Source organism: Bison bison, unplaced genomic scaffold (genome assembly GCF_000754665.1).
Source record: "Bison bison bison isolate TAMUID 2011002044 unplaced genomic scaffold, Bison_UMD1.0 scf7180017864464, whole genome shotgun sequence".
NCBI classification, from domain to species: Eukaryota; Metazoa; Chordata; class Mammalia; order Artiodactyla; family Bovidae; genus Bison; species Bison bison.
Genome location: NW_011495025.1, coordinates 365,689 through 376,314, shown reverse-complemented (window position 1 = coordinate 376,314; position 10,626 = coordinate 365,689).

Below are 10,626 nucleotides of genomic sequence, written 5' to 3'. Positions count from 1 at the left end.
CCGCCACTGCCCACTGCACCTCCCGGCAACCGGCCGGGCGAGAAAAGAGGCCGCGGGAAGGGAAAGCCAAGCAATGCCAAGGGGAGGGGAAGCTGGGGGGCGGCGGCGGCGGGCGAGCTGCGGGGTCGTCCGCGAAGAGCCGGGCTGGGGACTGAGGCACGGAAGCGGTGAAGCGGCACCGCGCCGAGGGCCTCGCAGACGTGCTCCGCGACTGCCCGGCCCGGGCTCGCAGGGGAAGATGCGTTCCCCTTTTCTAATCAAAAATAGAATTCTTCAAGCCCTCCCTTATGCTTAAAACATCCTCTATCCTGTGGATATACGGATGCTGTTACAGTTCTTAGAGTTCAAGCTCTGATCGGAAAGAGCGCGGCCACTGTCTCTCACAACCCAAGGCCCAGACGCAAATCTATGACTTCTTTCTTTCAGCGCCTTAAGAAAGACAGGACTAAGCACTGTGGTACCAAGATTTGAGGCCTCTCTACATCCCATTTCCTGTTTCAGTCCCTCTTCCAAAACCAAGAGAGAAACAGAAGAGGTTTTGGCTGCCTAGTCTGCAGGAAGTCAGGCCCATGAGGCAAGTTCATGCCGTTCTCCAGGGAAACCAGAAAATTCCTCCAAAGACATGAAACAAAAGATGCTCTCCAATACAAGCGTTTGGTTTTGTTTTTAGCTTTAACAATTCTGTTAAAAGTGTTAGTCGTTCAGTCCTGTCCAACTCCTTGGGACCCCACAACTGTAGTCCACCCCGGGCTCCTCTATGCATGGAATTCACCAGGCAAGAACACTAGAGTGGGTTGCCGTGCCCCCCTCCAGAGTACCGTTCTGATCCCGGGATCGAACCTGGGTCTCCCACATTGCAGGCCCGTTCTTTACCATCTCAGCCACCAGGGAAGCCCCACTGAAGAGTTAAGTGATCTAATAAAGGAAATAGTGTTCTGATGCGGGGTTCACCAGGCCCAGCTACTGTCAGGATGAGGCTGGAAGGTGTGAGCTAGGTCTTCGGTGACTGTCTTGGGAAGACAGCAGATGTAGTCGTTCTTAAGAGCCACTAGCCACCTATTTGTCTCTTTCAGAGGCCTTTCCTCACAATCCTTGTTGCCTTCCTGCCCCTACAAACACTTGGCCTTGGAATGTTGGTATGGGAAGAACTAGGACTGGGAGGGGTCCTTAGTAGGCATCATTTTTGGTCTTTGTGTCTTAAATGCCACAAAAGTAAGAGAGATCTGAAAACATAGGGCTACCTGTTGACCAGGAAGGTAGAAGTTCAGTTCCTAACAAAAATATACAGGATTTCTTTTCTTAAAATTTCTTATAACCCAAAAGACATTGATTTGGTAGGTCAAAGAATAACTCCAGGAAGCTTCCTACAGCATTCCCAGCTGAATCTGATCCAAATGGAGGCAAGGACCACACCATGAAGAGCACCAACCTACAGGAGTCTATGGTAGACTTCTTATTGACATTGCCTGTGGAAATGGACAGGAAAGGATACTGGCTATAGTAACCCCCTTTTGCCTTCTTTTTTATAACACTCATATTTCCAAGAAACGAGGAGAAGACAGCTTAGATTCTTAAAGCCCATGAACCTGACTTCATTGTTGCTTTTAGCCTATGAGGCCACGACCATATGCTCCAGGCCTTAGGTACTTCAACTCTAAAGCAATACCAGCTGCCTTTGGTGGCAGAAGGGCATCAGTCCAGGAGGGGCAAGAACTTTGCCCCCTGTCTCCGTTAAGTGTAAGTGTTAGTCGCCCAGTCATGCCTGACTCTTTGCGACCCTATGGACTGCAGCCCACCAGGCTCTTCTGTCCATGAGATTTTCCAAACAAGGATACTGGAGTGGGTTGCCATTTCCCAAAATCATAACCAGTGAATGCTTGTGAAAAGCAGGGAGCAAGAATCCTCTTAAGCTACACAAACTCTAAGAGAAGTAGGGAGATAGAGTCAGGTTGTCATGATGCCTCTAAGGTCGGTATATGAAGTTGCATCACTCTGTAATAATTCAGTATGCGTTTAGAGGACCACTGACTTTGATGGAAGGCACACCCACCTATAACCCGAATGAAAAAATAGTTGTTCTCTTGTGTTGATATTCCAAGAATGAAGAGAAAAGCAATTTTATTATTTAGAAGGCAGTGACCTCATGACGAGCGAGACTTCCTTTGGTGACTACCTCTCTTATTCTTTTCAAACTCTTGCCCCACTCTCTCTTATTCATATTCCCTCATCTTCTCCTCCTTTTACTCAATGAATGAGTACTTCCTGGGTGCTGATGGTAGCATAGCACTGGGGTTCACCACCCTAAGAGAAAAACACACAAAAAATCGAGCCTCTGCCCTTTAGAGAACTTAGAACTTGGTGGGATCTCAGAGTAAAACATGGAAAAGCAGCTTTGTGGTACTGCAGATGAGAGTAGCATTCTTGCTTCAAATGGGTCACCCACCTTTGGAGTCTTATGGTAGCCATCAAACTATTTCATCCACAGTTACAAGGGTACCCTGCTCATAGCCTTCATTGTTTTCTTTCAAAAACAGCAGAGATTCTGAGTGGTTTGAAACCCTCAGTGCCAATCTTCAAATCAACCACAATTCTAGTCTCTTCCTTTTGAACTGAGGATACCTTTATTTTGTTTCTTATGAAGTGATTAGTGAGAGTGTAGTCATATATTCATACCAGAAGAAACTGAGGCTCAGAGAGATTAAATGGCCTGCTGAAGGTAACTTGGCCTCAGCACTGCAGAGACCATGATCACAGGGGTCTCTGAGTCTAGGATCAGAATTCTTCCTGCCACATTTCACCTGCCTCAGCTGCATATTTTCAGCCAGTCACCTTATACCTGCTCCTCCTATTCTTGGTCAAAGTTGCTGGTGATGATAATAGAGATTCCTAAACTCATCCACTTTACATTTGCTCCAGAGAGATAATTTTCTGGAGATGATCATGGATCAGGCTCCAATATGAGGTGACAGATTTAAGAGATAATTGTTTAGAATAATTTTTCATTTAGAATGCCAGCTTTGCTCCTCTGATTCAGCTGATACTGGACACAAGTGCTCTTATTCTGTATAGAAATTCATTTATGCTCTCATCTGGAAAAATCCATCCAAATACTAAACACACATGTAGGTTAGGGAATGAGACAAAGAATGTTATATGAAAGTGTGTCCTGAAGAGTAATGGCCCAAAGCACGTCATTTCACAAAATTGTCCCTTTATGAAGGATGGGAAGAAAATGGGGCTATAATTTTTACTGTTTCTCTTGGAGGGTGAAGTAAATTAACCTGCTACATTTGTAACTGTGGATACATTCAATGATAGCATACATTTTTTATTCCCCTAGTCTTCTGAGCTATTGGCTTTTTCCCTTTAAACCTTCCTCCAGGTAAATATTTACCATTGCCTGACTGGTTCAGTATCTGAAAAAATATCTCTTTGTTTTGAAAAGTTCTGTTCTCTACATATCAAAAATCAGTATTCCCTTTTATAAATCTTTATTCATTGGTTTTGGGCTTCCCAGATGACTCCGCAGTAAAGAATCCAACTGCCAGTGTAGGAGACAAGGAAATGTGGGTTCAGCCTCTGGGTTAGGAAGATCCCCTGGAGAAAGAAATGGTAACCCATTCCGGTATTGGTATTCTTGCCTGAGAAATCTCATGGACAGAGGAGCCTTGCAGGCTACAGTCCATGGGGTCACAAAAGAGTCAGACACAACTTAGAGACTAAAAAATAGCAATTCATTGGTTTAAAGCAAGCTCTTCTATACTGCCTGTGACCTAAGTGTTTTCACAACCTGCCCCCCTCAACACACATAAGGAGTGAAGTGGAGAGTAGAGGTGTTTGAAATGCAGAAAATATTTCTAATCAAAAAAGGAAAGTTTGCAAGCAGTTAACTGGGTCACGCTTTAGAAACAAGAAATAAACTTTGTACTTGCTGTCTTACCTATATAGTTTCCCTCATTGCTCCTTCCTATCTGCATCCCAGGACAGCACCTGAGAATTTAGTTCAGAGCCCTTTTTGCCAAAGCCTAAACCCAGACTGACTCTTAACCTGTCCCTCATGACTATACATGTGACCCACCTGGCCAAACTTCCCCTACTATTTTGGACTGTCTCTATACCTCCTGTTTCCAGAAAGGGAGTTCAAAGCTGTGACAAAGCATCTTTCCTACTTAGCGTTGCTCTCAAAATGACCCTAAGGAATTCACTGTAGGCCAGGAGGCTACTTTCCCAAAATTTTGTTGTATGTATCTGTCCTTGTCCCTCCAGTGCATCCATTTTGCTGTCAACAAAGAGAGGTCTGACCTACTCAAATCAAGGCCACTGGCTCTGTTTCAGTGTTTTCTCATATGTGCAAGGACTGGAGGGTGGGGCTAGGAGGCCTGGTTGCTCAGCCAAAGACTATATTAATGAGGGAGTCCAGGCCTCCTTCAGGGCTGTAGAAGGGGAGGTAATCTATTTGGTCCATTTGGGAGAGTCTCTGGAGCACTTTCCCAGGTGCCAGGCATTTTATATGTAGGTCCCTTGTGGTGGGCCCCTCTCCACCCTCACTGTCTTAGGAAATAAAGAAGAAAATAATCAATCTTGTTAACTAGGACTTGTCCCCAAAATCCTGCTTTCACCTCTGAGCTTATCTCTTCTGGGTGACTCACCAATCCTCCAAGGTCTAGTGAAGATTCATCTTGCTTTCTTTTTTCCTGGGACCTCAAGGGAAGCTCTAGATACTCCACTGAAACTGCTATTTTAAAAGGGCCAGCCCCTTGAGCGTAGGTAGCCATGTCTACTTTGACTTTGCCACCCTCCCAGTGGTGGACATACAGTGCCCATGGAGGAAACAAGTGCGGGTCAAGGTCACTCAAGCCTCTGAGTGCTCTGCCGGCCGCAGAATCCATCCCTTGTCTCCTTTCTCTTTAAATTAGATGGACTCATTAAATTGATTGCAGCCGACACCAGAACCTCTTTCTGCCTTGAAAACTCCTACAAGGCCTAACAGGTTCTTCCCTCCATTTTTTGACTTTTGTCCTAACCCTTGAACTCCCCAGGCTGGGGTAAGTGCTCCCAGCTATGTGCTATGGTCCTCTTAAGTGGTGTCGTTAACTATTTTGGAAGCGCTCTTCCGTGAGCCCCTCGAATGAGGGCAAGGTCTTAGGCACCTGTGCAGCCGAGCTCAGAGACCCCCCCCTCCCATATGCCTTTCTGTGCTTTATCTGGAACGATCGATACCCGAGGTCGGTTTTGGAAAGCGGCTTCCCGCGCTGATCCGGTGCGGTGGGGACCTGAAGATGCGCGGCAGCCTCCCGGACCACCGCGCGATCCCTGGAAGGCCGGCGCGCCCAACCAGCCTCTTCCCCGACTTTCCCTCGCTGCTTGAGTTTTCTAGAGCCTCTTTCCCTTCCACTCTCAGTCTTCCCTTCCTTTCTATGAGCTCTCGCGGGCTCCACATTCATTTTCTACTTTGAGTAGCCACGTCTCTTTCAACCCGCGCTCCCTCAACCCTTAAGTCATCCATTAAGTTCCTTTTTCACTTTTTTCTTCCATCCCCCACGCCCTCGATCTTTGGTTGCCAATACTGATCTTTCTTAGCTAGTGATTGTATTTCGCGTCTCTGCTCCTTAACCAAAGGCGCCCTAACCTCACGGCTCTCCATGCCTCGGGTTTTCCCTCTTGGTCTCTCGCCTCCCACCGTCAGGGCCAGACCTGAGCAGACACTTCACTGCCTGGCGAGCAAGACCGCTCCGCCACCTCCCAGCGGCGGGGCAGGAGCAAGTTAACATCTTGAAAAGATGGAAAAATCTGCAGCGCCTCCTTAGGAGCAGCTTCCGGCATCGGCCCTTAACCCTGGCCCGGGAAGGGAGCAGAGGTGGGAGGTGTGGGTGGGCAGAGCTGGGGAAACCGGATCTCGTGTCGGTGTGACCGGCCCTGAAGGTTTTCTCTCCCAGGGTTTTCTTTCCCCTGTTCTTTCCCCCTCCCCCCTCTCTCCAGACAAAATTACCCAGCAATGTTTCTTTGGCTGCGCTGTCGACTTTCGCCTCCTAATCTCGGTTAAATCAACTCGGGATCACTGATGCAGGTCAGCATCAGCCCATTTGTGTGATCAAGAGTCAGAGATCTCTATTTCTTTTGCGGTCAGAATTCTTCCCCGGGGCAGGCACCTTGCTATAGTAACCTTCATTTAATACTTGCATTATCGTTAGCATCTGAGCTCATCAACATGTCTTTGGGAACGATCCCTCCGCCAGCCTTTGGGACTTCACTCGGGTTCAAGGATCACCTTTTTCAAATTCACCTTGACTGCAATCTAGAGACTTGCAGGTACTTTTAATACCAAATAGCCACTAAGCAATACTACAGTTTTCAGGATGATTTCTCTCTAAAAACAATCCTCAGTTCTTTCTGTCCCCGCCCCCCACCACCACCTTCGTGTACTCTTTTCAATTTATTTTCGCCTAGGCAATAAATGAAATTCTCCCAAAGACTCTTCAATCAGTGAGAGTTTTTGGTTCATCATGCTTGTTAACAGGTTTGCAGGACACTTATAAAGAACAGTAGAAGGAATGAAATGAGCCATTCAGAACTGTGTCCTGAAGTTTACCAAGGTAATCTATCCTTTTACTGGTTCCTCCTGAATTTTTCAACAGTAAACTAGTTTCATCTCTAACAGATGGTTTCACCATTAGATGTTTAACAGATAGCAGAAGATTTACATAATTTCTAAATTTACACCATAAGAAAGATAAGAATGAATACTTAAGACATTTGGTTAAAATAATAATACTTATAGAAATCAGAAGAGAGAGGGAGGGAGGGAGAGCACACACACTACTGCAGAACTTGCAGAAGGATTTGCACCGGTAGGACTTGTGGTTGCTTAATGTCTGCCCAAGTCTAGAGGTATTCACCAGGACAGCTGGCAAGTAGGGGGTTAATCATTACAGAAAGTGATAACTTTCCAGTTTGCTTTATACAGAAGGGCAGTAAAGATTTATGCTTCAATAGAAGGATAAAACATATTTTCAGAGTGTAGCTGTCTCCTTTGAAAGTTTAATTTCTAAGGAAATGTGATCATCTGTGTTATGGAACATCCCTTGCTCTCCCTAAAAGAACTATGATTTTGTAAAAGATTATCTTGATATTCCTAGGCTATGTGAAAACTTCTTACGTTTCTGAAAAGTTCTAACATCTAATGCTTGTTAAGAATATTGAACCACAGCTCAGTGGTAAAGAACCTGCCTGCCAATGCGGGCGGGAGAAGTGGGTTTGATCCCTGGGTCAGGAAGATGCCCTGGAGAAGGAAATAGCCACCCACTCCACTTTTCTTGCCTGGGAAATCCTATGGACAGAGGAGCCTGGCGGGCTACAGTCCATGGGGTCACAAAAGAGTTGAACGCGACTTAGCAACTAAACAACAATATTTTTAAAAGAGAAAATTCTCCAGATAGTTCAATAAATTAGGTAATATTGCTTGGCTAAATTAGTTTCCTTTCTTGCAGTGCTTAAAAAGAGAGTGTTTTATCCTCCAATAGTCCTAATTACTGTTAATCACATTTTAATTTAGATAAATTTATCAAATGCTTTTTTTTTCATAGAGATGATGCTTCTTTCTTATATTTGTGGAAAATAATTCATAGATATAAATAAGATAGGTATATCTTATTACTATATATCTCTCTGGCATTGTGTTTTCCAGTTCCAGTAAAACCAGGTTGAAAGCGTGTTCTGTCACCAGCTAGTTATTAACAAAAACAGTATTCATTGCCATCCTGGTTTTAGGCAGCATCTGAAGCTCCCTGCAGTTTGATTCTGTGATTATTAACTCACTTCCCACCAGTATCTTATACAGGCCCATTATCTACTGTCAATATTTTTATAGCCTATGAGGAGAAATCCTGCTTACTTCCTGTTAGAAGGGAGGGAACAGGGTTTTTTCTTCTTTTTTTAAGTAGATAAATATGTACTCTACAAATATGTTTGACTGAGGAGGTAAAAAGGGAGGGAAAGGAGAGCCTAGCATCTGCTGTCTCACGGGCTCATTGTGTGGTTAATAATTGCTCCAGAATAGTTTTACAGGGTGTAGGCTTTCAGAAACAAGGGTTACTGAAAGATCCAGGCCTGAAAAATTTTTTCAGTTCTGTTCATACCCCAAATCCTAGACAGTAGGTAAGGTTTTTGTAATTATTGATGTTGTTTTATCTAACTTACCTCAGTATAAACCGTTTGTTTTCCTTGCTTTGAGAAATCTCTTAAGGTACATTTTCCTGAAAGGAATGAACTGGTGTATGGTTTCCCCATTCAAGAGAATGCAGCTTCAAAATGTAAGACTGTCACAGGGATATACTATGAATACAAGCTTAGTATTGTCAAGGCTCTACTTTGTATAAACAAACACTTTTTAAAGAGTTTATGCAAATATGTCTTTAGCTCAAAGTATACTTTAAAAAGTGACATTTATAACCTTCCTGTATTCTTTATCTCATGACTACTCTGATCAACTAAAAGACTGAGGTAAGTGATCACCGATAAGGGATAACAAGAAATATTATTGTGGTGAATCATGATATTTTTAATATAAATTGACACATAATGTTCCACTTTGAAAATTTTCAAGTTGAAAATGTTTCGGTCAAGAATTAGAAGACTCTGTGTTTAGAATTATATCTTTTTAAAAGAGCAGAGATGTGAAGTCATTCAATCCAATTTTCACTCCTAGTTTTCTCATTAGTTCTGTGCACCTGCTGCTGCTGCTGCTGCTTCTAAGTCGCTTCATTTGTGTCCGACTCTGTGCGACCCCATAGACAGCAGCCCACCAGGCTCCTGCGTCCCTGGGATTCTCCAAGCAAGAACACTGGAGTGGGTTGCCATGTCCTTCTCCAGTGCATGAAAGTGAAGAGTGAAAGTGAAGTCGCTCAGTTGTGTCCGACTCTTAGCGACTCCATGGACTGCAGCCTACCAGGCTCCTCCATCCATGGGATTTTCCAGGCAAGAGCACTGGAGTGGGGTGCCATCGCCTTCTCCATCTGTGCACCTAGGGCAAAGTATTTACTTCTGTGAGCCTCAGTGTCCTTATCTATATAGGAGGAAAATCAATTTAACCTGAGCTTCCTACCTTATAGGTTGTTATGAAAATCATATGTGATCATATATGTTTATATATGTATGTATATATGTATATTTAATACATGTGTATATGTATATGATAACACATAGGAATCATATAAGATAACGTATGTGTCAGTCAGGTTAGGCCATGTTATGCTGTGGAAACAAGACAAAAATCTCAGTGATCTAAGCAACACAATTTTATTTTTTGTTCAAAATAAAAAACCATAACAAATCAGTTAGTGCTTAGCTTGTTATCTCTTAGGAACCCAGAATGACACAATAGCCATCATCTCAAACATTGTTAATACCCAGATACAGACGGAAAGAAGGGTCTAGAAGCAATTATATCATCTGCTTGGGACTGACACATATCACTTTAGTTCCTAATTCATTGACCTGAGCTATTCACAAGGCCCCATCCAACCACAGCGAAAGCCTACTGTGGAGGAGACCTGGGACTATACGGAGGACAGCATTAACTACCACCACTCTTCATGGGGGAAATTGTAAATGGCAAAGTGCTTTACAGCTGAGAAGTGTAGAAGTAGACTGAGGATTTCTAATAATTAGAGTCAACATGAATTCATTTAAAATCAGCACCGGTTTGTGATTTAACCCTCTAAAGTGAACTTACTTGGAGGTCATTAATTTAAATGGTATGGATATATTTCCTTGGAATTACAGAAAACATTGGCCCAGAGCTTCCAGAGATGAAGCTTGACATTTTACTTCACCCCAAGCTAGATCAACGTTTTCCTAATATATAGGTCTTTAGACATTCACTGAAACGTCTAATTAAAAAATATATACAGGTGTGATGTAACAATAGAATCTGTTTCTATGCTCTTTAAGGAGCAAAAATCGTCAGAAATAATTGCTGTATATATCATTTGTGGATAAACCAGTCATTTCCAAGATTAAATAGCAGTCAGATATAAGGGAGTAAGAAAGAGCCAATTTTAGCTAATATTACAAAGTGGAATGAATATACTAAAGTGCCAATAACCTCTCTTTTGAGAATATTTTTCATTGTGAAATTAGGTCTCAGTTCGGGTGGACTCATTTTGCTTAGGATTTAAGAGCTGGGATTGCAAATTGGTGAGAGATGACGATGACCTGGGGCTTCCTTGTTAGCTCAGTGGTAGAGAATCTGCCTGCATTGCAGGAACTGCAGGAGACATGAGTTCCATTCTGGGTGGGGAAGATGCCAGGAGAAGGGCATGGCAACCCACTCCAGTATTCTTGCCTTGAGGATCCCATGGACAGAGGAGGCTGGCAGGCTAGAGTCTATGGGGTCACAAAGAGTTGGACACAACTGAGGCAACTTAACACGCATGACAATGACCTGGATCAGGTAAGTAGTGTGAATGGTGCTGCTGCTGCTAAGTCGCTTCAGTCATATCCGAATCTGTGCGACCCCATAGACTGCAGCCCACTAGGCTCCCCCATCCCTGGGATTCTCCAGGCAAGAACACTGGAGTGGGTTGCCATTTCCTCCAATACATGAAAGTGGAAAGTGAAAGTGAAGTT